This window comes from Dasypus novemcinctus, chromosome 21, assembly GCF_030445035.2.
Source record: "Dasypus novemcinctus isolate mDasNov1 chromosome 21, mDasNov1.1.hap2, whole genome shotgun sequence".
Classification (NCBI taxonomy): Eukaryota; Metazoa; Chordata; class Mammalia; order Cingulata; family Dasypodidae; genus Dasypus; species Dasypus novemcinctus.
In genome coordinates this window covers 6945634-6969338 of record NC_080693.1, presented here as the reverse complement: position 1 = coordinate 6969338, position 23705 = coordinate 6945634, and the positions used below count along the sequence as shown (strand labels likewise).

At 39.3% G+C, this 23705-nt stretch overlaps 1 long non-coding RNA gene across 1 annotated transcript in view; it reads right to left on the bottom strand.

The window, feature by feature from the left end:
- Positions 1–1360: 1360 nt before the first annotated feature.
- The window catches only part of LOC131274934 (uncharacterized), a 681981-nt gene continuing 659636 nt past the window's right edge, over positions 1361–23705 (bottom strand). The window contains exon 4 of the long non-coding RNA XR_011646720.1: positions 1361–1386. This is a non-coding gene — a long non-coding RNA (uncharacterized lncRNA). The remainder of the gene's footprint in view (positions 1387–23705) is intronic.

Sequence of the window (23705 nt, the reverse complement as noted above, 5' to 3'; positions counted from 1 at the left end):
GATGGCTGTCTACTCAGTGAGCAGCATAATGTCCCCATATACAGGAAACCTGGAAATGCATTTGTGAAATCTCAGAATGTAAGCCCATTTGTAGGAGTCCAACATTTTCATGGTTTCACTTCACATGTTGGCAAGATGCTGGATAATAAGATCATGGCATAATGTGGCTGACAGGTTTTTATGTGAACAGGCATTTTAAAACTCAGTAAACCAAATTAAATGATTTTTATTTTTAGAGGTTATTTCTAAAATAGTGCTTTTAAATGTAGGATGGGCAAGTATTTGTATTTAACAAATTTGAGGAAAAAAAAGTCAAAGTTGAAGATAGGCATACAACGTATGATCTATGAATAACTGGAATACCTGAATGAGAAAACCAAAGCAAAGACATGAAAAAATATTAAAAATTATGATTCCACATTTTTCTGGAAAGATTCTTTAAAGCTGCATAATAAATCTTTACCCTGAGTATTAACACAGAATGACTAATAGCAAGACATATTCTAGCTAAAATCACTAGGAGGGTACAAGGAAAGAATGAAGTCTTTTGTGTATTAGAGAAAAGCAAGTGGCATTATGGAAAGAACATTAGAATTTCATCATCAGTTTTGATAATACTTTGTGCCAGAAGAAAATGGGGTAATATATTTGTGGAAAGAAATGTGAATCATGGTGTTAGAAACAGTGAAACTGACAGGTAAGTGAAAACAGCATTGAAATCCAACTTCACTGGCTTGAAATTGGGTAATATTGTTCCCATGATTTCTTTCCAGGTGAGTGAACAGATTTCAGGAAATCAAATGTCTAGAAGACTTTGGTAGGAGAACAGATGTTAAGTCTTACATTTAGAGTTATTTGTCCATTCATTAGCTCCAAGTTTGTTTAGGGTGCTTATCTATATATGTTTATTTTATTGATTAGGATGAAGAAAAACAAGTAGTTGGAGAGATATTGTTTAATGTATTAACATCTAAAATTAAATGTTTCTATTTCTAAAAAGTCAGTATAAATCTTTCAAAAGGAAAAATAACTTTTCCCCAATTGGCTGATTAGCGAATTGGGTAAAATAGGATGAGCACTGAGGCATGTCCATTTCTTTGGTATTATATCCCCTTTCAGTTTCCAAACACCATACTAACTCCAGATCCTCTGAGATTCAGGCTGAGGCTTCCAGCTCAAGGTCTTTGTGCTGTCAGTAGTACAGATCACTGGGGAGGCATAGAGATGGATGGAGGAGGAGTTCTTCTGGAGTGGGTAACAGGACCCAGAAGACACCTCAGATCCTTACTTGTCTGCACTTATTTTGACTAGCCAGTTAATGTTTCCACCTCCATCTTCACATAGAATACTGGAAACCCCAGTTTCTCCTCAGTTTTGCTGATTTTCCTAAAGTGCCAAAAGAAGGTTAGGAAAGTAATGGAATGCACATGAACTTGTTTCCCTTCCTCTCTTTATCCTATCCACTCCATACTCACATTTCCTTTTCCTCTTCTTCCTGTCTTTTCATTTCTTCAGTGTCTTTAGTGTATTCTAGGAAAAGAGAATTTATGAAAAGGGACTTCTCTTCCTTCAACACTGTAGACAGCCGCCATGAAAGGAGCCCACTTGATGACCATGTGCACATATGCAGAAACACACCTGCAAGGGGAGAGCCCACCACAGAACAAACTTCACAGGTGCTCCTTCCACTGGGTATGGCTCAAAGCTTCTGACAACCAGCCCAACTCCCTGCCTGGACCATTTGAGGTTATACATGCTGATTCAGTGATACACATATGTTTAGAACCAGGACAATGCTAAGAAAATAGGTGAGGAGGGTGGAAGAAATTTATAGACATTGTTGGTCCCATGACCTTAATTTCTTGGATGAGACCAGTTCCTTCAGGATAAGAATCATAAAATAAGGAACAGATAGAATGGAGAAAAGCTATAAAGAGAAGCTTATGAATAAGAAAGGGAGAGATTACAAAGACAGAAAGAGGAAGTAAATTACATGCAAATTGTTCTCTGTATCTGATACTTCAGAAGCTGTGAAGTAAGCCTCCTGGTGAACCAGGGCAGTGGTGATCCAGCAATGGTTGTGAAAGAAATGGGAAAGTTAGGGTTAAGGGCAGAACTCAAGCTCCTGTTGTTTATGACAGGATGTGGCCTGATACCAGGACACAGTTCTGTCCTCATCACCACACTCCTTTCCTAGGACCTCAGTCACTTCACCTCTGCTGTGATGGAGTGGGTCTAAGATTCCATCGTCCCTTTCCCAACTCTCAAATACTGTAACTGTGGCCAGCAAGGAATGCCTGTATCCTCTTGTTCCCCTAAGAAGGCAGACACTCTCCATGTCTTCCTATACATGACATTGTCTTTCTTCCATTTTTTACCACCCTCACTATCTTCCTGCCTCTTCTCTCTCTCTGTATTACTGCCCATTTGTTTTCTCCTTGTCAGCTTCCACCAATCATATTGTTCTATAATACAGGAACACTGGAAGAACAGTCATTGTTCCCATATTATTCCCATATTATACTGCCATCCTCTCCAATAAATCAATTGATCAATTAACCAATCCATTTTAAACCAGGAAGCAACTCTCAAAGGCATGGAGTTGAATCATGTCCTGTGGATGACAGTTACCACCAATTCTACAAATCAAGTGATTGTCCTGTGACTGGTATGACCTTAGGTTCATGGGAGACATTGTCCTCACAACATCCCTATAGGTTCCTGAACCCAGTAGAGGGGATGAATATAAGATTAGAGGTAAAGTAACTTGTCCGTATTCACTTAGTCTGAAAGTGAATAGGGGATCTACAGGCCACTTAAATAAGTGGAATCTTTTGGAAATTCATCAAGCCATTGAAGGACTAGTATTAATGGGGTGCCTGGATAAGACTGAGGAAAGGTACATGGCAGGCATGACTGTCAAGTGGGGACCAGGGCAGAGTTGACTGGCAAGAACACTTATTCAGTAGTTGAACAAGACTTGATTCAACTCCATGCTTCTGAGAGTTGCTCCCTGGTTAGAGTGGATTGGTTAATTGATTAATTGATATTTTGGAGAGGGTGGCAGTATAATATGAGAATAATATGAGAGGAGCAGAGAACCCTTGGCACTATTCCCAGAGACTCTCCAAGACAGCAAGAGCCAGTATGCGAAGCAAGCCTGGGAGGCCATTCACACAAGGCCTCCAGAAACCCAGCCACGCTTTGGAATGTGTTGGACAAGGAGTTGTACATGAACCTCTCAAATGGAAGCAATTTCAGGTTTTAATCTAATCCCAGGATTTTGGATTTGTGTGAGAAGTAGAGAATAGAAGGATGTTCAAGGACAGATTTCCTACAGTACCTCTCCAAGACCCAGGTGCATGTGTAATAAACCCAGATCACATGTTCTTTATGTCAGGAATCCACAGAAAGGAAGTGCTACCAGACCTGTAAGTGCAGAGGGAGAAGCCCTAATTCTCAACTACCACCTGGCACTCAGTAGAACTTACTAAGGGTGATGTTTCTTGCAGATGTTCTTATTCTTGCAGAATCCCCTTTTAACTATTCACTTCCCCCATTTTGATGGACCATTAAAGCTCTTACCTCTAAATTTTTCACCCTGAATCTTTCCTAGGTGAGAGCCTGGGAGAGCTTGTGTCCTACCAGATCCCCTCCATTGTAGGTCAACACCAGAACCACATCTACAATCTCTTGTGCTTTTTTCCCAAGAGCTGCTAACCAAGGAAAAACAAAGGCTTTCATGATTGGTCTTGTGGGAAAGTGAACCTTAAATAGCATATAGCAAGGAAAGATGACTGCAAACACAGTACACTCAAAGCACACGATCATACTTCTTACTACTGTTATTAAATATGAAAAGAATAAAGCAGACCTCCATGTGTATTTCCATTACTTTCTGATTTCATAGTCCCTTCTTCAGTTGCTGAAGTAGCAGTGTTACCAAACTGTTCCTGATAACTCACTCTCATTGGATCCTGTCTTGAGGGATATTACCTACCTGGGTTGTCATTTTCATCACCGCTGGTGGAGTCATACCTCTGATTCACAGGCCAATCTTTAGGAACACAAACATCTGCAAGAAAGTTTTTGGAGAATGTGGCACACACATCCCTCCCTTTTCCACTTGCTGGTGTGCTGGCTACCCAAGATCACCACAGGTTCTTAGACCATCCCTAGACTCTGTAGAGTCAGAGGCCTTCAATAAGACCTTATAACTGGTTTGCAAATGAGTGGGGTGGAGAAAAAAATCCCCTTTTAACTATTTACTTCCCCCATTTTGATGGACCATTAAAACTCTTACCTCCAAACTTATCACCCTGCAATTCTGACTTTTCTGGAAATACTCTGTATTAGATGAATTCAATGAAAAGACCAATGGCAGGCTCAGAGCAGCTGCCCAGGAAAGTGTAGTGTGATGATGGATATGTTCTTTCTGCATTGTCCATGCCATAGCTACTAGCACAAATGACTGTTGGGCTTTTGAAAAATGGATAATAACTACATTGTGCTGCAGATGCCCTGGAGGTGTGATGCTCAGTATCAAGAATTGAAATCATGAAGGTTGCCAAACTCATAGAAGATTAGAGAGACTGCCAGGCCAAAGAGATGTGAACAAAGTATATAGGATTTGGAGTCAAAGCACTTAATGTTTGCAGAACATGGTTCCCTATTCACTAGATGTGAAACTCTAGAAAATTCATTCACCTTTTCAATCCTTCCATGTCTCATATGTTTTGAAAAAGACAGATATGGCTGCTTTATTTTATCATGACGAATCAAAATGCCATGATCAGACTATAAAGGCTTACTAAGAGGTGAGATTTATTACTAAATGAAGACTTATTATTAAATCCTAGTAAGGAGGAGTTCTCTAATACAAATTTACCCATTTAGAGTCCTGTGAACATTTTCCTGAAGGGTAATGGGATATTTTCCTGGTTTATTGAGGTATACTTGACATACAATTAATGGAACATATTTAAAGGATACAATTTGATAAAATTTTTACATATACTCATGAAAAAATGAAGATGACATTTTTTACACAGAAAGATAGCATTAGCAAATTTTTAGTGTTAGAGAAATCTAGGAAAACACAAATGGACACACATTCTCACACATGTACATTAAGAATCACACACACACACATCAAGAAGATTCTTTCTGTGGAGAGGTTCTCTCTAGACAAAGCCAACAAGGAATACTCATTGCTCATCATCTAGATTTTTCCTGAGCAAGTGTATGATGAGAGAATAGTTATCATTGTTGCTTGCTTTTGGAGCCACCTGAGGTTGCAGAAAAGAAAACACTATAATGATCAGAACTTGATGTGTTGTGTTTGTAGAATGCTTTAGAAAACCAGTTGGGAAAGAGGGTCAAGTCAAAGAAATCAAAAAGCAAGTGAGGGGACACCTGAGGAGAAGGCATGAGGTTTTCCTGTATGATGTATCTCTCCATTTCAGTTGGCATTTAAAAAATTCTTACTCTAAGAAGAAAATACAGCTGCTAAGGAAAAACTTCCTATGCTCTCATTTATAATCTAATGCTTCCATTTGTGTTGGTCCTTTTGAAATGGTGATCGGCAGGTCAAAACAGATGCCAAATGAACACAGTCCCCACCAAGGAAATTGTACATATCATCTATAAAGTGACGGTCAGATTTAATTGAATGGAAAAAACAACAACAACCAAAAAAACCCCAGAAAGCAATGGTTTTAAAGGCAAATTTGCCTTGGAATTAGATGGGGCTTCCTCTACTGCTCTGGCACTCAGATCTTTCAACAGGCCCTCTGGGGGAGCTAGGAGGATAAAGAGTAATAGTTGCCCTTGGAGTACCTTTAAGTTTTTGCTTGACATGGACAAAGGATTAGAGTAATATGGAGGCAGGTATTTAACAAGGATAGTGTGAACTGCTGATGAGTGGAAATGATAGCAAAATAGAAGTGCAGGAATAAAATGGGATGCAGTCCTTGACTTTGTAGCTAATGATATAGCAAAGCAATGTGAAATAATCAATCTACAAAAGTTACAAAACTACATGCCATTGTTCAATGATGGATTATCATTCCTCCTGCCATTTTGAAGTCCAACTAAAATGCTACTATCACCTTATTGTGTTACAAAACCATCAGCATCCATGGCTCCACATATGTCATCTTTTTTTTAAGGAGGTACCAGGGGTTGAACCCTGGACCTCATATGGGAGGCAGGCACTCAACAACTGAGCTATACCTGCTTCCCATTTTTCATCTTTTTTATAGGATTTTGCTATTGTTTGTACATGAGCATTATTAGCTTTCTTTTTTTAAAATTGCTCTCCTCTCCCCCCCATTGTCTGTTCTCTGTGTCCATTCGCTGCATACTCTTCTGATCATCAACAGGTCATCAAGGGTTGGTCAAAGGGAGGTGAAGGTATTCTTTTGAGGAGCTGTTACATGGCAGTTGGTCTGGAATGTCGGTGGTTTAGAGACAGCTTGTGAGCCATGCACTTGACTCACAGAAAGGCTCAAAGCAGGAAAGAGATACACAGAAGATGCAGAGTGAGGAAGGCCACAAATTTGGACATTCTCTAGACCATCAGTGGTCTTCATGTAAGGGAAACCACTCTTATTTAGGTCAGGGTTTTTAATGCAGAATCAGGAGTTTGGGTCAGCGTTCAGGCCCTTCTTATGGCTCAGGAACATCCTCTAGGCCTTTGATCCTCAATACCAGTAACTTTGTGGCAGGAGCATTTTTTAAAGGGGCCTAATATGCCACAGCTCAACTGGCAAACCAGCGAGTCAAAAGATATGCAGAAAAGAAACAAGGAAATAGTTTGAGATGAATGGAAATAAATACACTACAACCAAAACTATGGGATCTAATCAAGGCAGTACTGAGAGGGAAACATTCCCCTCAATGATTACACTACAAAAGAAGAAAGGAAAAATCAAAGATCTAACTGCACACCAAGAGGATCTAGCAAAAGAACAGCAGACTAAATCCAAAACAAGCAGAAAGAAATTACAAACATTACACAATAAATAAAATAAATAGGGAATAAAAAACAGAAACTATAGAGTAGTACTAAGAAAACCAGAAGTTGATTATTTGGAAAGATCAGTAAAATTGACAAACCATTTGCTAGGCAGACAAAGAAAGAAAGGGAGAGGATGCAAATAAATAATTTCAGAAATGAGCAGGGAACATTACTACTGATCCCACAGAAATATAAAAAGATCTTGTTCTTTATCAAAAATAGCTAATGCAATATACCAAAAATGCATTGGCTTTTTGTAAAGGGAATTTATTAAGGTAAAGGCTTACAGTTCTGAGACTGCAAAAATGTCCAAATTGAGGCATCATCAGAGATGCTTTCTCATGAAAGGATGGCTGCTAGCATGACAAGACAAGCTGACAGCCTGTCTGTGCCCACTCTTCCAGGCTGCATTCCCCTTTAACCTAGCTGTAGGCAATAAAACACATCGCAGGGCTGGTATCACGTTTCTTCAGCTAGGCAGCTAGAGATCCTGAGGTCTTTCTCACATGGCAGGGTAAAAATGGCAGCTGTCTTTCTGTGTTTTGATTCACTTCCCCATATATAATATATGCGGTATCATCAAGAGTGTGGAGACCCAATTTGTGTTATGCCTCACAGATGCAGTCCAATCAAAGGACCACACACCCACAGGCAAGTATTAGTTTAACTACTTGATCTTCTGAGATTCACAAAGGAACTTCAAGCTGTTACAGATCTTAAGCACACACAATTGTATGCCAACAAATTAGAAACCTAGATGGAATAGATACAGTCCTAGAAACATGAGCAACCTATAGTGACTTTAGAAAAGATAAAAAATCTCAACAGAGCAGTTACAAGCAAAGACATGAAATTAACATCAAAAACCTCCAATCAGACAATGATTTGAAAAGACAACACTCCACAGAAGATACACAGAGGGCCAGAAGAGCCTTGAAAAGATGCTCAACACCATTTGCCTTTTTTTTGGTAGGAAATTTATTACAGATTAGTGAAAGAACATCATCAAAATATAACTTCTAACTATGGTCCATCACTTACCCTTGGCATATTTTTTCATACACCCCCTATTATTAATACCACATAATAATACTGTGCATTCATTATAGTTCATGAGAGAATGATCTCATGTTTGTACTATTAACAACAGTCCATCATCCACAGCATAGTTCACTGTGTTATACAATCCCATGCCTTGTACTATCCATCCAAAGTGTGCACTCAGTGACCGTTACTTTCACCACAGAGATGTGCAGTCATCACCTCAGTAAATTAGTTTTGTCTTTATTTTTTTAATATTACATTAAAAAAATATGAGGTCCCCATTAACCCCCTACCCCCTACCCCCACTCCTCCCCCCATAGCAACAATCTCCTCCATCATCATGAGACATTCATTGCATTTGGTGAATACATCTCTGAACACCGCTGCACCTCGTGGTCAAAGGTCCACATCATAGCCCACACTCTCCCATGTTCCACCCAGTGGGCCATGGGAGGACATACAATGTCTGGTAACTGTCCCTGCAGCATCACCCAGGACAACTCCAAGTCCCAAAAACGCCTCCACCTCTCATCTCTTCTCATTCCCTACCCCCAGCAGCCACTATGGCCACTTTCTCCATACCAATGCCACATTTTCTTCTATTACTAATCACAATAGTTCATGAATAGAATACCAGTAAGTCCACTCTAATCCATACTGTATTCCTCCCTCCTGTGGACCTTGGAATGGTTGTGTCCACTCCACATCTATATCAAGAGGGGGCTTAGATTTCACATGGGTGCTGGATGCAATCCTCCTGCTTTCATTTGTAGGCACTCTTGGCTCCATGATGTGGTGGTTGACCTTCACCTCCATGTTAGCTGAGTGGGGTAAGTCCAATAAACCAGAGTGTAGGAGCTGAAGTCTGTTGAGGCTCAGGGCCTGGCTATCATATGGTCAGTCCAGAGATTCAAGTCCCCTGGGTATATATTAAACCCCAGCACCAACTACAGTTCCGGTAAAAGTAACAGGAAAGGCTTGTGAACAAAGATCACGTCTCAGTCCAGCTCCATCACACACAAACACAAACTCTGAAGTAGGGCCAACTGACATTGAAACCACAATGAGGGAAACGGACTTTGGCCCAGTGGTTAGGGCGTCCATCTACCACACGGGAAGCCCGCGGTTCAAGCCCCGGGCCTCCTTGACCCGTGTGGAGCTGGCCCATGCGCAGTGCTGATGTGCGCAAGGAGTGCCCTGCCACACAGGGGTGTCCCCCGCATAGGGGAGCCCCACGCGCAAGGAGTGCACCCATAAGGAGAGCCGCCCAGCGCGAAAGGAGGGAGCAGCCTGCCGAGGAATGGTGCCGCCCACACTTCCCATGCCACTGATGACAACAGAAGCGGACAGAGAAACAAGACGCAGCAAAAAGACACAAAACAGACAACCGGTGGAGGGGAGGGGAATTAAATAAATAAAAAATAAATCTTAAAAAAAAAAAAGAAAGAAACCACAATGAGATACCTTTTCACATCCACTAAAATGGTTGCTTTTAAAAACAGAAAATAACATGTAGAGGGGATGAGGATAAATAGGAACACTCTTTCAATGCCAGTGGCAATGTCAAATTGTGTAGTGGCTATGGAAGAGAGACTGGGGATTCCTCAGAGACCTAAGTATAGAACTACCATATGACCTGGCAATTTCACCACTAGATATATACCCTAAAGAAATGAAAGCAGGATCATGAACAGATATTTGTATACCAGTGTTCATAAGGCCATCATTCAGAATTGTGAAAAGATGGAAGCAACTCAAACTATCAATCAACTAATGAATAGATAAGTAAAACATGGTATACACATACACCCATATGCGCAGACATATGATGCAATATTATTTAGTCATAAAAAGTAGTGGGATTATCCCCATTATGCAAGCGTGGTTCAACAAAATCTATTAATATAATACACCATATTGACAAAAAGAAGGGAACAAAAATGATCATCTCAATTTATGTGGAAAAGGCATGTGACAAAATCCTGTTTCCTTTCTTCATAAAATCGCTTAGAAAAATAAGAATAAAAGGAAATGCCCTCTACATGAGAATGAACACTGTGGTAGTTTAAAGTTATTAATGAATCTCCCAAATGTCACTATCCTTGTAATCCCCCAAAAGACATTATTTTGTAAATGGGTCTGTTCCTCCGGGCATAACACCACAGAGGTCTTTAACTAAATTACCTGTTAAGATTTGGAATTGTCCTGAATGACACTGCAATGGCAGATACAGGCCATTATATATCCTGCCAAAACCTACAGAATTGTGTGGGAGAGAATGTAAACTACAATGTAAACTATAATCCATGCTTCGTGGCAATGCTCCAAAGTGTGTTCATCAATTACAATGAATATACAACACTAATGAAAGAAGTTGTTAATGTGGGGAAAGGTGGGATTTGTGTGGGATGGGGTATATGGGAATCCCTTATATTTTTTAATGAAACATTTTATGTAACCTGTCTTTAAAAGTAAATAAAAAATATTTTTAAAAGTTACCTGTAAAGTGTGGGCTTTGATTCAACCAAGTCAGGAGGGTATGACTCATGTTTGACTACCCACCCTCTTGGTGGGCTGATATAAAGGGACTCTCACTCAAGACAATACACAGGAAGAGAGAAGACAAGGAAGAGAGAACTTTGTCAGTTCTGAAGTCCTGAGGAGAGATGAGTCATTTGCCTGACTGCCGAGAGAGACAAGCCCTAGGCCAGCATAAAGCTGAGATTGGAAGAAAGAAGGAGGCAGAGATCACCCACCACCTTGTTTCAACACATGGCAATTGACTTTGGTGAGAAAGCAGTCATGAGTTGGAATTTGTATGGCCTTAAAAGTGTAAGATTTTACCACAAATCATTACTCTTTACAAAAGCCAAAAGATTTCTGGTACTTTGCATCAGCACCCCTTTGGTTGACTAATACATGCATATATGAAACAAACCACTCCCAACATCATACTGAATGGTGAAAGATCGAAAGCTTTCCTTCTGAGATCTGGAGCAAAACAAGTCTGCCCGCTGTCACCACTGCTCTTCAGCACTGTACTGGACATTCTAGCTAGAGCAAGTAGAGAAGAAAAATAAGTAAAAGCCATCCATATTGGAAAGTAAGAAGTAAAATCTTCACTATTTGCAAACCACAAGATTCCATATATAGAAAGCCTCATGAATCTACAACAAAGATACTAGAGCAAGAAAGAAATTGAGCAAAGTGATGTCCTATGAGATAAATACACAAATTTGTAGTATTTATGAACAATTGTAATGAGCATTTCAAGGAGGAAATGAAGAAAAATATCCATTTCCAATTACAACTAAAATAATCAAATATCTCAGAATAAATATAACCATGTTTGTAAAGAATGTATGCATGGGAAGTACAAAACTATGCGAACAGAAACCAAAGACCTAATAAAAGAGAAAGACATTGCATGCTCACAGATTGGAAGGCTAAATATTGCCAAGATATCAACTCTACCAAAAATGAACTATATATTCAATGCAATCCCAATGAAAATTGCAATAATCAGCTTTGCAGAAATGGAAAAAGACAATCATCAAATTTATCTGGAAGGCTATGCTCTCCTGAAAAGTCACAACCATCATAAAAGACAAAGTTAGAGGATACATACACCCTTTTTGACTTGAAACTTATTACAAAGCTACAGTGGTCAAAAAAATATGGTCCTGGCATAAGAATAAATATATAGATCAATGGAATTGAAGTGAGAGCAGAAATTGACCTTCACTTTTATGGCCAATTGATTTTTCCCAAGGATGCCGGGTACCCTCAGTGGGGAAATAATGGTCTCTTCAATAAATAATGCTGGCAGAATTGGGTATCCATATGTAAAAGTATGATGGAGGGCAACTGTCTCATATCATATACAAAAATTAACTAAAATTGTATAAAGACAAAAGAACTAGGAACATAAAACTTCTAGAAGAAAACTTAAGATTCAGAACCATGTGTTGGGCAATATTTAGTTTTGTTTCCAAAAAATATTTTTTATTATTATCATTCTTTTTTTTTAAAGATACATAGATCACCCAAAATGTTGCATTAAAAAATATAAAGGTTTCCATATACTACACTCCCCACACCCCACATTCCTTCCAATCAACAACTTCTTTCATTAGGGCAGTACATTCATTGCATTTCATAAATACATTTTGGAGCATTGCTGCACTGCATGGATTATAATTTGTTTTTGTAGTTTACACTCTCTCCATTCAGTGGGTTATAGCAGGATAGATATATCATTTCCTGCATCTGTCCCTGCAATATCATTGAGGGGAAATCCAAGACCTGAAAATGCCCCAATATCACACCTCTTTTTCCCCTGACCCTGCCTTCAGCAACTTCCATGGCCACTGTCTTCACATCAAAGAAATAATTCTTCCAATGCTAGAGTCATGACAATTCTATAGTAGAATACCAGTAAATCGATTCTATTTTATTCCTGCCTCATGAGGACCCTGGGATGGCAATGTCCACTCCAACTTTAAATCAAAAGGGACTTAGATCCCATATGGCTGATTGATGGAATTCTCCTGCTTGCATCTGTAGACTCTCTTGGTTCCCTGGTGCAGTGGTTGACTATCCTCACCTCCCTGTTAGGTGACATGGACAAATCCAATGAACAGGAGAGTAGGTGTTGCAACTGTGCTGAGGTTCAGGACCAAACTGGCATATAGACAGTCCAAAGATTCGAGTCTCCTGAGCATACACCAAACCCAGCACCTATCACAATTAAGGGAAAAGTGACAGAAGAAGCATGCATAGAGAGGTCACATCTAAATCCAACTCCACACTCAGGAGCACAAATTCCGCTGACAAGGCAGTGAACTCCAGAGCCATCTGTCATGATCATAGGACCTGGGTGTGTTTGTAGCCCTCAGAAGGACCCCTCCCTGGGATTGTATCTACTTTGGCTGTCTCTGAGATCCTGCTGAGATGAGCATAAGTGCAACTCCTCTGAAGACCTCCCAACTCATTTTGAAGTCTTTTAGCCATATAAACCCATTTGTCTTTACCACTTACCCTTTTTATTCAAGGTCTTTTTTAGGTGCATCACCAGCAGGTGTTGATAGTAATACCTCAGCACCAGGGAGTCTCATGCCCAGAGTCACATCCCATGCTGGGGGGAAGGTAATGTATTTACATGCTGAGTTTGGCTTAGAGAGTGGCTACATTTGAGCAACATGGAGGCTCTCAGGAGGTATCTCTTAGGTACCCTGCAGTTTTAGGCCTACTTGAAATTTAAAGCACTCAGACCCATAAGCATAGTCATCAGAATCAAGGACCCATCCTCCTTCACTGGTCTTTGCCCTTGTAGTTGGGGGATTGTTGCTGCTCCAGTGGGGAATGGGACAGAGTTTCCTGGAGTGGGAACCCAGTACTCCCTCAGTTGTTGTAAATTCTGATGTGGGGTATCAATGATGGGGAATGCATGGGTGGGAGGGAGTTCTCCAGGCCAATGCTTTCTTAGATTTTATACCCAAAGCAAAAGCAACAAAAGAAAAATAGGTGAGACCTAATCAAAATTATAAACTTTTGTGCCTAACATACCTTTACAATGAAAGAAAAAGCCATCTAATTCTATGGAAAAAGTATATTTGGAAACCATATATCCAAGAAGGGTTTAATATCTAGAAAATGTAAAGAATCCTGAAGATCAACAATACAATGAAAGACAACCTAATTTAAAAATGGGCAAAACCCCTGTCAATTGCATGGTGGAGTGGGCATCGCTATGCCAGGGTCCTCAGGATCGGGAAATGAAATATGGCCTAGAGTGGACTTACTGGATTCTATTGTGACTCTAGCAGTGGAGGAAATTATATTACTGATGTGGAGACAGTGACCACTGGAGTTGCTGAAGACAGTGATAGGGAAAAGGAGGTGTATTATATGGGGGCATTTTTGGGACTTGGAGTTGACCTGAATGAACAGATGCAGGACATTATATATCTTGCCATAACCCACTGAATGGACTGGAAGAGAGTGAAAACTACAACATAAACTATAATCCATGCTGTGTAGCAATGCTCCAAACTGTATTCATCAAATACAATGAACGTAGACCACTAATGAAAGAAGTTGTTGATGTGGGAAGATGGGGGTTGTGGGGAATGGGGCATATGGGAATCTCCATTTTTTAATGTAACATTTTGTGTGATATGTGTATCTTTGAAAAATAAACAAAATATTGCATCTGAGGCTGAATCAAAACAGATGTTTCTAACAGTGAAAAAATATAACTAAAAATACATTTTGAAACATGAGCAAAAGGCTTGGATATGTCTCCAAAGGGTATACAAATGGCAAGAATACACATAAAAAGATGCTCACTGTCATTGCCATGAGGGATATGCAATTCAAAACCAAAATGAGATATCATATCATATCCACTAGAATGGCTCTTATTAAGAAATGGAAAATAACAAGTACTGGAAAGGATGTGTAGAAATAGGAACACCCATTCATTACTGGTGGCAAAGGAAAATGGCTACACAGCAGCAATTGGACCTTGCAATATGGAGAAGGCATTCACTCTAAAAATTCTGTGATGACTGGTCACCATGGTTACTTTATGATGCACATCTGGCTCACGGTTCCAATTGTCACTCTCTGTCCAGAGAGATTTGAAGTTGGTGGCACATGGAAAAGCTCCCAGCTTTTTTGTATGGCTCATAGAGATAGAAAATCTCAATTGCTGCTTAAGATGTGTGAACATACTGACCTACTTAAGTTAGTACCCCTCAAAATTGGCTATTTATTTTTCAACAAAATATTCTCCTCATTCTTTGTTAGTTTCTCCTCTTTAACTCATCCTACAACATTTCAGATGAGCTTTATAGTTGTCTCTTACTACTTAATTCCTATTTTAGATCCTTCCTTCAAGCTGGTTGCCTTAAAATGAATCTCTCATTAGAAAAATTTAGTATTTCTTATAATGTTCTGTACCCTTCCATCTTCTTCTCAGGTCCATGTCTATTTTGATGCTGTTTTTTACTCAGCAAGGGCCAAGTAAATTATTTATTTCAGAATTTGGAGTTAAAATGGATGGCTAGACATCAGAAGTGAGGCATTTCATAAGATGAAGTGTACTAAAGTTGGTTTTTAACATGCTTTACCATTTCTATGCATCCTGAAATGTGTACATAACTCAGTATGTTTGGGAAATCCATTGCTTCCATTCATATAACTAGTTTTCCAAAACTAGTTATAAGAACTTGCGTTTCTAAGTGGCAGTTTATGAACCAATATGCATCTTTCCTTTTGTCTTTGGGGTTTGTCCAGAATTTTCATTTGACAAACTTACTTATTGATGCTTTCACTTACCCACTGCCCTCCCTAATGATAAGTATGGGGAAAATACTGTAATTTTTTCTCCTCTACCCAATGAGCAGCATATCTTTCAACACACAGCAATAGATAGAAAAATAGGAAAATGATCTCATAGACATTGATAGATAAGCAAGTGCTTTGACACTTTCCCACACAGAGAAAAAAGATAATGTATATAGATGAGAAGAGAAATAATATTTATGTAGTCAATGGCCCAGTAACAGCCCAATTCAGGTTTGGTAACAGGCATCCATAAAAAGTATCTTGAGTCACACAATATTCACAGAATAATTCATGAGTTGTATATCTGATATACTGAGAGTTACTCTGTGTCTTCCCACCTCTCACAGGCAACCCATCAGAGGACCTCCCTAATGCCAGGGCAGATGAGGAGAACCCATCTAACACAAAGGTAGGGTTGATTTTCTTTATTTGAAATAGATGTGTTGTTTCTTGATTTCTTTCTTTTGCTATCAAATTCAGATTCAAAAACTTCATCATGTAGAGTATAGAATTTAGGTACTGTCTACTTGGGGGTAAGCAGGAATGGGTAGACTCTCTTCCCAACAGACAGCTGGTGCCAGAGTGCCCTCAATGTTGGTGGTGTCAATTGGGAGACACTATGTAGAAGACCCCCTGCCTTAGTGGCAATTTTTTCTCTTTAGATTAAAATTTTGTAATTGTCTGCCAAAAAGGAATAGAAGGAAATATATTCTGGGAGGGTCTGCACCTTTTCTAATGGTGTCCTCTACTTTGCTTTTGTGTTCTTTGACTCAACAGTGGATTCCCATCTGGAGTTCTAGAGCAACTAATAGAACAAAAGACCTGTGTAAACAATACCCAGCATAATCTGATTCTCATATGCTTTCCTTTCCTTTATTACAGGTAGCCTCAAGAACAAGAGAACAAGGTGTGTATTCTGGAATCACTGAATGGCTGAGGATAGAAAATAATAGAAATCTAGATGAATAGGTTGGCTTTCCTTGATGGTTTAGGTGGGGATAATTGGGGTAATTCCCAATTCCTTGTGGGAGTGAGAATTGAGGATGTTGTGAGAGAAACTGATCTAAAGGGAAAGAACCTGGATCATGTTTCTTCAACCTTGATCATGTTTCTGGAAGCAGCTGGGTTGCCCTTGGGTAGTGTGGATTAGTATTGGTTGTAGTTGAGGCATGTCAGTAAGTCTATGTTGTATAACTGTGAGCCTGAATGTGAATATGCCTGTGTGCTTGTATTTATTCATACTAGACAGTGTTCCTGTTTACACAGGTAAATCAACACTGTCAGCTCTACCAAGAAAATAATTCCTTCTGGCCAGTGCACAGTTTACAAATAGTAACTTATTAAATCCCCATCATAGCCTTATGTCATGCATGTATTTAAAATACCCACACCTCAGCTGGAATACAGAGGCACAGAGACACATATCAACAATCTCACAAGAGCCTAAGACTAAGAGCCAAGTTTTGTACCTAGGCATGCAGCTCCAATATTGAAACTCTGAAGCTGCACTTAAAGCTCAGACATGGGGATATTAAACAATGTACATGGGAAATTTGGACAACATTAGCATCTGTGCATGTACTTGAAAGTTTTCAAGCCTACAGAGTTTTCAACCACTGCTCATCATTATAAGATTTTGCCAATGTCACATACCCAGATTACTTCTCAAATCATCTTACTGCTAATTTCACATGCTTTTGTCCAGTCACATATCTGAGAGTTCAAAGTCACTATGTAGGGAAACAAAGTCAATATCTATTAGATTTGGGTCACTCATCATTACCTGGCCAGTATCTGATTAAAATTAGGAGATTCTTTTAGTGTATTTGCTAATGTTATTGCCAGTAGCCCTAGAAATGTGCCAGTCTTGCAAGACGTGAGTTGTATGTACAGTGGAAGGGAAGAACTCAGAATTTTCTTGGTTATTAGCCTAGATCACCCTTACTGAACTGTCTTGTGCACCTGGTTAAAGGTCCTCTGTGCTCAACCTGTGCCTATCTCCTTAATGAATTCTCCAGTGTGGGCTGCTTAGTGCCATCATAGGTCAAGCATCAGCTCACTCATGAATACATACACGGAATAAAAGAGGAAGTTGAATTCCCTATATTTACTTTGTAACATTTACATAATCTAAAGCTTCTATAAATATAAACAAATTTTTTCAAAAGAGTTGAGAAGGAAAACACAATAGTAAAAAGAGTAGTTATTTTAAATGTTAGGATTTCAACATTTTAAATCTCAAAGTTGGATTTCCTGTATATCAACAAATTACTGAATAAATACACAAAATAATGTGTCTAGAATCCAATAACCCAGACCCTAAATAAATTGTAAAATTCCATAAAAGTGATAACAAATGGAGAGGCAGCATAAATGGATCTGTGGAAGCTGAAATGGTTTTAAAGGTAGTTAAGTTGTGCTTCAAAACAGACAGATGGTGTTATGGAATGTAGGTTGTGTCATAATGAACACATTTCTATTTGTGCATTTGTAGATTTACCATTCGTAAGACACTTTAGGAATCCTTGGCTGGAAATCTAAGGAATCTGTTTCTCATTTTCCCCTGAACCTTTCCATTATTTCCTTCCTTCCTCCCTCCCTCCCTCCCTCCCTCTCTCCTTTCTTCCCTTCTTCCCTTCAATCCCTCCTGTAATCAACATCACTAATGATCCACTTTCTTCTTTCTGTTTTATATCAACTATTGTTTTTTTTTTCCATAACAACTCACTTAAGTCTTTTAAGGTGCTTCATTGGTTATGAAGCATGACTATATGAATAAAATAAATGCTTAACTTAAATGGAAGGATTCCTTTTAACAGCCTTTTGCGTTAGTGAAATGTCTATCTTTACAGAAAAATTTTCAGAATTTTGCCAGATTTTGAAGTACATCACAGAATTAATTTCTTTGCATGGTTTTTTTTTGTTACTTATAAGACTATACCCTGTATGACAAAGTATATTCAAAGTACAGATAGGTTTTTTCATTTCATATTATTGCCAGCAAAAAATTCAATGAAAACTTTAACTTGAATATCTCATTCTCCAAGACATTAAAAGGCAAAAAAAAAAAAAAAACTAAAAAGGTTTGATATTTGTCTCCTGTCAAATCACCCACAGTATAGGTTCTTTTGCAGAAGGTGTCACTTATACAATGTATGTCAATTACATTGATGTACAGAAGGATCAGTGTATCCTAGATGCTCTGGGTGCCTCTTCTATGTGCCAGAATGACGTGGGTATAAGGATGAACAACACCAAGAGCAGGTGCACCCATGGAGAAATGCATCCATGATGCTGTGGGGATGACGCTGTTACATTCACCTGGAAAACAGTTTTACAGTATGGATTAGAGGCATATGCACCTGTGACCCAGCAGTCCCTGTCCTTACTCTATGTATCTAAGTGCCATGAATGAGGCATGAATGTGATGTCCACACAAGGGCCTGCAAAGACTCACTTGCAACAGTTTGATTCTGAGTAGTCATTCAGGGAAACAATGTATAGTGTGTATGAAATGTAGAAGGAATACACTTATTGTGCTATGTCCTAATGTTATATAATTACTTGGCATTCCAAATAGCAAATATTGATTCACACAGCAACAACTTGGAATTCCCACAATATTCAGATATAACATCCAGCCAGACTCAAAAGAGTTTATATTGTATGCTTCTATTGATAGGGTGTGAAAAAGAGAGAAATCTAAATTCTGGTGATCACAGTCAGAATAGTTGTAATTGCTGGGGGCTACTGATGGGAAGTAGCAAATGATAGGCTGCCAGGGGCTGGACACATTCTGAGTGTAGGTCAGGGTGTTCACAACACGTGTGTTTATATGAACCACCAAGCCCTGTGAAGTGCATTTGTGTACTTCACAATCATTAAAATAAGCATTTATGTTTAGAAGAAGGAAATAACAAAAAGTAAATATGCCCACAAAGTAATCTCCAGGTCCCAGTGGCTTCCTATGTTTACTACACAATATTCATAAAGACATAATGCCAAGTGGAACACACTTGCAAAGAATAGATATGCAGGGACACTCTTTCATCAAATCAAGTGAATCTTGATACCAGACTCCAGAAAGATGAAGATGGGAAAGGAAAATTACAGAGAACATTTTTCTGAATACACATGTTGAAATGCATGGAAAATGTCTGCATTTTGGACCAGAGATTACAAAGGAAAGTAACTGGGATTTCCTGGCAGGATTTCTGTGGGAAGATTGCAGAGGATGCAGGTTTCTGAGGACAGCCTGGGAGAGAGAGTAGAAGAGGAATCCCTTAATTGGTCAGAGTGTGGGGCCCAAAGGAATGCAGGCCTGGGTTGCTGAGGAAATCCTTCTATGGGGATTCTAAGCTGTGTCTAGGGATGGGACTCTCTCCTTTGTCACTGCTTTTTCAGGCTTCATGGGTCGAAAGGAGCTAATTTTTTGCAGAGCTGCCATGGGCAGTTATTTGTGAAAATCCTGGGTTCTGAGCCACCATGGTAGCCAAGCTGATGACTGGTCATCAGGAGTGGTTAGCTGACCCCCAGGAAGTCTTGCACAAGGCAGCTGACAGTGTGAATAGTTTGGGGTAGGATGCCCACAAGATTCCCTGGTCCTTCAGAGGAACTCCATTTGGGGGAACCTAAGTCATATTTTGCATCAGAGAATTAACTTTTAGGTAGACAATAGGGTGAGGATTTGAGCCACTCTCTTCCCTGGAATCAAGTACTTGGCTGGCCTTTGTCCACATCTCCTGGGAGGTAACTTGGAACCCTCTGGAATTTGCCAAGTGAGGGTAGTGCTTATGTTTCTTGACCCAATCCTTCATTCAGCAGTGTTGTGAACACACAGGGCTCATTTGGGGATGACAAGACATTGCACATATTCTCCAGGAGCTGTATAACATCACACCCATGTAGGGCTGAAAGTCAGTGTCCTACCTCCCCTGTCCTGAGCCATCAAGGCTCAGGACAAGCCACCCTCTCTGGAGGCAAGCACTAGTAGGATACTTGCTTATTCCTCCCAACTTTTAGCAATTGAGCACTTTTAAGTCTTTTATGACATATTGGGCATTTTTCTTAAGGATTTGCTTGCATTTACTCATTTTCAGGTTCATAATATGCACTAATAAATAGGTCTTATTAAAATTTTCAAATGACAGTGCTGAAAACTGAACCCAGAAAGTTTACAAGATATTCCCTGGCTTGCTTGGGTGTTCTCTAAATGGTATTTGAACCCAGTTCATCAGACTCTAGCACACATGTTTTGGTTACTGTGCTTTGCTGCTTTCCTATGCTGTCTCATCTACATAAAGGCATCCCACATCTATCTATTTATTGAATGTCTAAAGTGAACAACACAAAACTACAACATCTTTTGAAACCCAACTTAGATCCAATGGGTTCTTCTGGGAAGCTTAATAGGAGGATGATACTTTGAATTATAAATAATTCATTAAAAATTTCCTATGTTCAACTGCCAGTAAGATGTCAACTGATATTTCTATTGTGAATGTATTTCCCAGGTTCATATCTCAAATATAAAATAAGAAAATGTGCTACTCAGTCTGAAAAATCTATTGCCCACCAATCCCAGTCTATCAGAAGCCACAAAATCACCATGTGGCCAAGGAAGAGGAAGGGCCATCAAATATCCCCAAGCAACTCTTCTTCTTTGGAAGGTACAGTGGAATTGCAGTCATTGTATTGACTCGGTAATGTTGCCTAAAGTTTATTTAGTGTCCCCTATTGAGGAAAAACCTATTCAAAGGCTAAGACACCATCTTTTTAAAATTCATGTTTGAAAATTTTATTAACCATGTTAGTAGGTAGCACTACAACCACATAATGAAAGGTACACTGACAAAAGTTGGTTTGTATTTACTGGTAAACAGCATTTCAAGGTAATGTTTGGTTATTAATCTATTTATGAACTTTAGCTGAAAGGTTGACCTCAAAAAAGTGCTGTGAGATTGTTATAAAATTGATATAAATTGTTAGAGGAATTTTAGATTCACATAAAAATTGTGCAGAGAATACAAAAAGTTCCTACATGTTTCCCTGCCAACCTTCCATTGCAGACCTGGCACAGTTTTCCCTGCTTGACAACTTTCATGTGGGATGTGTGTACAATTAAAGGGACAGGACCAGTACACTGTTTTGGAGAATCATTCTTCCTGTCTACCCCTTTGTGCATTTTGATAAAGGCATATTGTCATGTAACTCCCATGATAAAAATTCAGGTGTTGTATTGTGTCCCTACAAATTACATTCAGAAATCCTTGGTACCAGTGTGTGGTGGACTCATTTGGAAATAATGTATTTGCAGCTGTGATTAAGATGAGGTCTATTGAATTAGGGTGGGTGTTAATATTCTATGACTAGAGCACTTATAAGAAGGTAAGAGACAGAGGAGAAAGCTGTGTGAAGATGGACCAACACTGGGAGAAGGAGGCCACGTGAAGATGGAAGAAGAGACTGGAGTTGTGCTGCCATAAGCCAGGGCACCTGGAGCCACCTGAAGCCAGAAGAGCCAAGGAATGATTCCCGGCTAGGCTCCTCAGAGAGACAGAGTGGTACTACGGACACAATAATTTTGGAGTTTTTGTCCCTAGATTGCTGAGGGAATAAGTTTCTGTTCTCAACCCATCCAATTTGTGGTGATTTATTATGGAAACACTAGGAAACAAACCAGATTTGGTACTGGGAAGTGGGGTGTTGCCTTAATAGATACATGGAGAGGTCTCACAGAGGCTTCACATCAAAATATTGCTTCTGAACACAGACATGGGTGAAGTTTACCCACATGCTTCCAAGCTGTATGCAGCCAGTGAGACTTTCCATTGAGGCAAGTTGTATACAGCCAGTGAGACTTTACATTGAGGCCCCAGACATCAAAGATAACAAGCGGAACTCAGCACTTTGTACTCTCTGGATTTCCAAATATGGAGGAAAAAAAAGTGAAATTGTTGTATTCAAGGATTTTGGAAAGTAGGGTTTTTGCATAAGATAACAAAAATAACGTACTTGTAGACTATTAAAAATATATGAAAAACTGTATATTGAAATCTGATTGACTTTCCCTCCATTTTCTGTACTACTCTAGATTCTGTCATAAGTACCAACTTAATTTTTTGCACATCCTTTCAGATTTACTAATTAAAATTTCATGTAAAAGTGACACTGTACCACAACTTTTCTAAGGGCTTTACTTATAGTACTCACATGTTCTTCATTTTTAAAGAAGTTTTAGAGTACTTGAAAGTTATTTGTAAATATAGGGATTCCCATATACCCCACCTCATCCCCCTCACATTTTACACATTTAACAACATATTTCATTACTGTGATGTATTTTTACAATTGATGAACAAATATTGAAGCATTGCTACTAACCATGGTCTATAGTTTGCATTACAGTTTACACTGAGCCCCCCATGATTTTACAGGTTTTGACAAAATGTGTAATGGCCTGTATCCATCATTGCAATGCCATGTGGAACGATTCCAAAATGCCAAAGATGCCCCATGTTACACCTATTCTTCCCTGTGCTTCCCCATAGAAACTGCAGTGCTCACTGTCTTTACATCAATGTGGAAAGGACTTCCAGTCCTAGAATAATAATAAGTCTACTTTGGTCCATATTTACATTTTCCTCTTATGTGTGTTCATTCCTCAATCTTGAGGATTTTGGAATGCTCATGCCCAGTCTACTTCTGGTTAAGATGGGTCTTAGATCCTATGGAGTACATGGAGGAAACACTGTTGCTTGCAGTGCTAGATACTCTGTCTTTTGGGATGGGCATTGCCCTTCATCCTTCTTTTGTATTTACTTATCCTGGGTGAATCTGCAGAACTGGAGGGTAGGGGTTGGCTGCAACTCTGCTGAGATTCAGGTCTTCACTGGCATATGAACACACTGCAGATTTAAGTCTCTGGGACATATATCTAATGGGTAGAGTGATAACTATAGGTTCAAATAAATGGGCAGAAAAGTCATGTGTAGAAAAATTATAAAGGAGTCAAACTCTGATACACTGGGGAGATTGGCTATCATATATTCTATGGTAAGGCCCACCCATGTGGTGCTGATTTCCTGAGGTTGGCTGAAAGGCCTAAAGTGTCCAGATGTCTCTAGAGCCCACAGCAGCACCCCTGCTTGAAGCATTGTTTTCTATGGCAGTCATTGAGATTGTCCTGAGATGTGCATACACATGTCCTTGCATATGTCCATTATTAGTTGAAAAATTTGGCTGTGAATCAGCAGTGGTGGTCATTTGTATGGAGCCTTCCATATCA